Source organism: Austrofundulus limnaeus, unplaced genomic scaffold (assembly GCF_001266775.1).
Source record: "Austrofundulus limnaeus strain Quisiro unplaced genomic scaffold, Austrofundulus_limnaeus-1.0 Scaffold98, whole genome shotgun sequence".
In the NCBI taxonomy this organism is placed as follows: Eukaryota; Metazoa; Chordata; class Actinopteri; order Cyprinodontiformes; family Rivulidae; genus Austrofundulus; species Austrofundulus limnaeus.
Window position 1 is genome coordinate 1271381 of NW_013952500.1, and position 7117 is coordinate 1278497.

Here is a 7117-nt window from a genome sequence, read left to right on the forward strand (position 1 = left end):
GTTTAAATCATTTCATTTAAAAACAAAACAAATTCTATATACAAAAATAATAAATAGGAAAAAACAATTGCTTTAAGGAAAAAGTTTCAATTTGTTTTAATTTTGTTTTGAAACAACTACAGATAACTTAGTCTATGGTTCAATATTTAAATGCAGTACTGTATAGTTAATACTTTCAAATTGACCTGTTTTACTTATTGCCTGTATAAATTAATCCCTATTTTATACAACATTTCTTTCATTGTACCTATTTGGAAAAGGAAATTACATGTGGTATGTGTTGTAAAATGTGTCATGAAAGTGATTCTTCACTTTGACAAATCTTCAGTAAACTGGAACAAAACTGAAGGAAAAGAAATGAAAAAAACGACACGACATGATGATGATCTTATTTATGTACACTTCCTGATTCACGCTGCTTGCACAGTCATTTATTTATTCTAATCTGATTTTTTTTTTCGCACACGTGGAGCCTTGTTGGAGAAATGAAGCCAGCATTACACCAACAGTCAGACACCCACGTCAGGTTATCCCTTTCACACTTCGAGAACTACCCAGATCCGCCCACAGTCCCTGGAGAGAGAGAAACAGGAGAGGGAGGGGAGTGATGGATGGATGGAGGGATGGATGGAGGGAGGGATTGTTCCTGTGTGCACATGGCTTCATGTCTATTACAGTGTGTGTTTCTGAGATCAGGGTTTGCATTACGACACTATCTGCAAATCATACTTTTGAATTAGTTTTCTGCACAGATGAGTTAAAAATACACCCCACGTGGACATGTAATGATTTTATTACTTTTTAATAAAACCCTACTTAATACACCAGAGGTGTGTGGGGGGGGGGGGGAATAAAATGCGACTATAAGGGTGTAATTGATACAATCAGATGTTTAAGTGCAGTGTTTGTACAGAAAATGATGTGTCGCATGTGTGGAGCTCATTCGCGCGCTCTGCGCTCGCGCGCCCATCCCTCTGATCCTCTTTCCGGTACCTTTTGGTTTGTGCGTTGATATCTGCGTAGTTTGCTGTTCGTTATCATGTGTCTCTGTCTCCCTGCTCCAGAGCCCCCCTCCCGTCCCCGTTCAGAGTCTCCCTCCCTCCTCTGCGCGCTGACACACTCGCAATCGCACTTCCAGGCGCGCGCGCGCGCGTCTCCTCCGCACACACACTGCCTCCTCCTCCCCCTCCCTCTCCGCTCTCCTTCTGCTGGCTCATTCACTTCGGCGCTCCGTCCACGCACTGACTCCCAACTCCGAGCCGGGAGGGGGGCGGGGTTGGATATAAACCTCCGCGTGGAGGCCACGAGCTACACTCAGACTGGAACCCACTTGCAGTGCAAAAGACCACAAGCAAGAAGACTCCGAAGCCGAGAGTAGAAGTACCAACTCATCCTGGAGCTCAGAGAGAAGCATTTAAGACAAGACACCGCGTATTCTTTGGTTTTTCACGGACTGTCTGCTGCTGGAGCTCCTCACACACGACCAATTTGTCGCTCCGCTATACGCCAGTCTCCTCTGGACATAGCGGCCAAACAGAGTTGGTAGTAAACTCTTTGGAGTTTGGTTAGAGTCGCTTTATTTTTTCTTTGCTTGTGAGAGTGGACTGCACTGAAACTTGGGATCGACCCGCTTGAAAACGCAAAAGAAGGAGGGTCGAGGGTCGACCTGGCGCATCACTTTCAGCGGCTTCAGAACGAACCGCGAAAGTGTTTTTTGGCCAGAAGCTCAGATCCGAAGACTTTGAGTCGAGTCAGACTTTGAGCCCAAAAAAAGGGCAACTCAGCAGCTGCTAGCCCCGAGTCCAGCCCCGGACGAGCGGTTAGAGAGCCACTGACAAGACGTCAAAGAAGCGTTCTCCAGGTAAGAAAGTTTTCTCCTCCATCCTTCAGCTGCTTTTATGTTTCTGAGCTGTGCCGCTGTCCGTGGTGCTGAAACTCCCGCCGCTGCTTCTTTCTCTTTCCACCAGTTTGTTTCAATGTGGATCTGATTATTTGAAAGTTTCGTCTGACTCTGCTGCTGCTGTAAAAGTATCTTCTTGTCTGTGCAGCAGAAAGTTACACTGAACACAACTTTCTGCTTTGTTTTTAGTGTTCAAACTGTTACACTTTAATGGTTTGGGATATGTGATGCGAAATACTCAAGAATCTGGGATGATAAAGAAAACGTTTGCTTTGATAAATGCACTGAATCTGTACCATCTGAGAATTTGTCTTTTCACAAAAGGAACTGATTTGTTTGATGCAGACTTGCAGCAAACTGAGATTCTTCAACAAGTGTGCAAGTCTCTGCAGCAAAACAAAGTGACAAGCTGCCGTAAAAAATGACACTCCTCAAGTTTGCACCAGCAAAAGGAGAGCAGCAAAGGGCTCATATGCAAAATCAAAGGAGCTTCTTGCTCAAACATAAGTCAAAGTGAGGACAATAAATGTGTGCTGATAGCAATAGTTTGGTGTCATAACAGGAAATAAATCTTTGCCTCAGACTATTTCATAAAGCTTTTCACAGCTTTCTGCTCCTGAAAGCACAAAAAAAACCTCAATCAGCTGCATGCATTTGTCAAGAGTCACATCTCTGCACGTGTCTGCACATTTTTCACTTTCCTCACAACGCAGCTTTGTGTTTTCTAACAGGAGCTTGCTGCGTAGCGTGTTGAGACAAGCAAATTCAGATCTCTGCACTTTCAGCGTAAACAGAAAGCGTGTCACAGATGGCACATACGGAGCGATTCGCACTGATCTGCAGAAAATAAGCCTTGTCTCCATAACAACAAACTCCTTGCTCTTTAGGCTGCCCACTGTGCAAAAAAGAGAAGAAAAAAAACACAAACGATGGCATTGATGACAGCAAATGGATGAGCAGGAAGAAGCGGTGCAGACAGGTTGGGGTGGGGAGTGAGAGCGTTCTCCTGCCACAGCTGGACACATTTTTTTTTCTTTTTCACACTGCTCATCATTAGACGCCCATTCATGGCGCTTCCGGTTGTCGAGGGGCGGGAGAGAGGCAGCCAGTGACACAAAGCAGAGGTCTTTGCTGCATTGCTCAGAGACGAGAGGAGCAGTCGGAGGGAGGGAGAGAAGAGAAGTGAGGAACATAATTATGAGCTGTCTGCGATGAAAAGTGCAGGTGCTTCTCACAGCCATCAGTTGTGCTGCTGGAGCTCAGCATCACTGTCGTTAACCACACAGGCAGGCTTTTCACTGCAGCCTGACATCTAATTAATAATAAAAAATAACATCCTTTATAAGGATGATCACATCTTCTATATTGCTGTATTCTGCAAAGGTTGTTTGGTAAGTTCTGACAAACATGAGCTGGAATACATGATGAAGCAGAAATTGAACTTTGATTGCAGGCGAAAGGTGTTTTTGAGCAACAGCTTCGCGCTTTGTTACCATGAGAAGCGCCTCTTTTTTTTCTGTCAGTTCAGTTGGATGCAGAGATCCGGACAGCGATTCTGCAAAAGCTCCTTCACTTCATAAGAGGGTTGCAACGCTTCGTTCTGGTATAGATAGTTTGCATGATTGACTGCTTTTAAAAGCTGAAAAAAACTTGTTGCGTGAAGTCTTTCTGCAGACAAATGTGCAAGAACAGAAGAAGTTTTAGTGTTTGTGCAACCTCCTGCATTAACATATCATGCATCTTAATATGCAAAATGCATTTTTTCACCTGTTTCATTTGAGCCCTGGTATGTAACGCCAGAAATGCTCCAAAAAGCAATTTATGCATGCCACCGCAGGGTATGTAATCACCCCTCGCCACGAACGCAGATGAACAATTTTTTTTCCTGTTTACCGCTTAATAAGAGGAGTGCGTTTCACGAATAAAGGCACTACTAAGTGTCTGCGTTGCCACTGGCGAAGCTCGCACGGACGTCAGACTGACGCACACGGTTCGGTGTGTGGGAGGAAAGAGCAAAAGCTTGTAGATGCCAGCTTGCTGTGAAGGACTGTAATTGCTCTGCCACAGCAATTATTTCCCAGGGAACAGGGGCCTTTTAGATCGGTGAACGCACCCTGAAGCGCAACCATCTGAGGCGTATTGCTGCTGCATAAACATTTAACAATAGGTCTGATTAAAATGCACATTGTTTAAAAAATGCATTGTGTTTGGCAACTCCTACTCAATATCTGGAGCGCACTAACAGATTTGTTTTATGCTTTTTTTTATCCCCCCACAGATCCCTCTTTGTGATTGACACATAAAGTGTCTGATGTGTTAAAGCAATATTCAGAGGGGTTGCGAAGATCGTCACGAGATCTGGAACAAGTGCAGTAACTTGCAAGAAAGAAATCAAAGAAACAACCGTATTAAGAGAGTAACGCCGTCTTCTATCCGAGCCGACCCGATGGCGTGGTCAGCTCTCACCGGCCCCTGCGTGGCCCTCGTCCTGCTCTTCTTCGCTTCGACCTCCTGCACCCCCTCCGGCCCGGCCTCCGCCACCTGCGCCACCCTGGAGCAGAGCCGCTTCTTCGGCGTGTTCTCCTCCACCACCACCCTGCACTCGTCGCCCTGCTCCTGGACCCTGCAGAACCCCGACCCCCGCCGCTACACCGTCTACATGAAGATCACCAAGCCCACCGACTCCTGCGCGCCCCGCCAGATCAAGACCTTCCAGTTCGACTCCTTCATCGAGACCTCCCGCACCTACCTGGGCATGGAGAGCTTCGACGAGGTGGTCCGGCTGTGCGACGCCTCCACCACCGTCACCTACCTCGAGTCCAGCAAGCAGTTCCTGCAGATCCGCAAGGTGGCCCCGTCCAACGCCCTGGAGACCACCCTGGAGGGCGAGCACGGCGTCAGCGAGTTCAAGGCCGAGTTCCTGGTCGTGGGGAAACGGAACCCCAGCATGCCCGCCTGCCAGATGCTGTGCCAGTGGCTGGAGAAGTGTTTGTCGAGCAGCACCCACGATTACCCCTGCGGCATCATGAACACCCCCTGCCAGTGCTGGGAGGCCCCCAAGAGGAAGCCAGGGAGCTGCTACAGAGGCGGGGTCTACGTTGAGAAGTGCACTCCCGTTCCCAAAGACAACGGACGCGACGCTGAGATTATCAGTAAGTTTTCATCCCAGAGAGTTTATAATGCCCCTTTTCCACTAGTAGTGTGTTCGTTATTCAGTACGGTTCCAAGCCATTTCCATTAGAACAGATTCTTGGAACCAGCCCTTTGTTTAGTACCTACTTCCTTGTGGTTCCAAGTGGTCCCAGTCGACACCAAAATGCGACTTCAGAACACTGTTCGTCACTGATTGGCTAGGGGGTGGAGTCACTGGTTGGGTCTGAACCGCCTTTACAACAACTCGAGGCGCCATTTTTTTTTTCAATTGTAGCCGTGACATTAGTCGTGTTTCCGTCCGACTTTAATTCAAATTTTTTGAGAATCTTTAAAATTTATGAACTTATTCAGCAAAAGTTTTTCCATCTCTCATTTTGCGCATTAACTCTTTTTTGAAAAACCCAAAAACCACCTCCACCAACAGCCGAAAACACACCCACTGGAACTGGATTGGAACATCAATGGAAAAGCACCCAAACTGACCGTACCGACACTACACCTATAGTGGCCTTCCCACAAAGATTGGAAGAAAAACAAAAATGAAAAGCAACAAACAGGAGCAGTGTTTACTGTGTCGTAACCTCCTTTAGTGGAGTAAATGGGTCATGTAATCCAGGATCACGCCGCTCTGCAGGCTGGCTGCAGAATTAAGAGTTTGTCTTAGTAGCAGCTGAGGTTAACGATCCAGGTCTGAAGAGCTGAGGGATAGGAGCTTCACCTAAATTAATGAGAAGTAAATCAAAGTTGTTAGCCGTGTTGCACCTTTTAGGCCCTAAGTGGCATCACCTGCTGAAGCTCACACAGGGCTCAGCTCTCCCGCTTCTTGGGACGACCGGGATGGAGAGTGCGCTTGTGTTCGATCCGGGCGAGGGCAGAAAGGAACACAAAGACCTCTCATTCAGCTGGCAGCACAGATCGAAGCACTATGCTTGCAGCATGCCAGCCTTTACGCACGCACACACATACACACCGTTCTGACACACAGAGTGCGTGAAGACAAACAATTTCAAATTAAAGCAGCCCGAGTGTCCACAAAGGAAGCGTTTTTGTTAGTTTTATACATACAAAGGAAATACCACCGACTTCCTGCTCTGAAGAATCAAAGCACTTTCCGCACAAAGGCGCAAATGATGTTTCCGATTAGAGTTTCTTAAAGCCCCGGCGGTTTCCAGCCTCGCTCAACAGCTCTCCCTTTGTCCTCTCTCCCTGCAGAGGGCTGGGCCGGTTGGGGCCGCTGGTCTGTCTGTAGCCAGGAATGTGGCGGCGGAGTCCAGGTGCGCAGCCGATCCTGCCAGCCCGAGGACGGCGTGTGCGAGGGAACAGTGGAGGAAGGACGTGCGTGCAACCCCCAGCCCTGCATCGGTAAGCCCTGCCCCCCTTCACCACCTGTAATTAAGTCATTAAATTAGAAACAGGCAGTTTTTAACGAAACAACTGCAATTTTCGCGTTTTCTTTCAGGCAAAGAGCGAAGCAGGAGCCAGGGTCTGCGTGCAATCATCGGTCTGAAGAGAGACAACGCTGACGACTCCACCCTCGGAGCTGTTGCCCCTCAAACAGGTGCGGAAACACCTGTTTGACTTAAGTGAAAACGTTGCAGTAGAGTAACACATTCTCATCCTTTAAATGACTGCTAACGCTCTAACCGATCCTTCTCTCAACAGATGCTAAGACAGACGAGTGGGCCCCCTGGAGCTCATGCTCAGTCACCTGCGGGGAGGGCTGGCAGAGCCGTACTCGTCTCTGCGCCACCTCTTCCTTCGCCACCCAGTGCACCGGACCCCTGCGTGAGAACCGCCCTTGCAACAACTCTGTGGTCTGCCCTGGTGAGTGTGTGAATCCCGCTCGGTAACGTGAGCACAACAAAGGGACAGAAAAGGACCTGTGAGGAACACATGGTCTTTTCAAAGTGTACAATAGAAGCAAGGCCATTATGTCTTTATAATCTCACTTTGTACCCCACAAGACACAAAGAAAAAACATAATAAAGACGTTGAAGCATTTTTTTTAGCTGTCACACTTTGAGTTTGGACATGTGGACAAAAACAGCAGCTAATAAAAAGAAC

General features: G+C 47.6%; 1 pseudogene; it reads left to right on the forward strand.

The window, feature by feature from the left end:
* The first annotated feature begins 1279 nt into the window (after positions 1-1279).
* The window catches only part of LOC106520860 (brain-specific angiogenesis inhibitor 1-like), a 21348-nt pseudogene continuing 15510 nt past the window's right edge, over positions 1280-7117 (forward strand).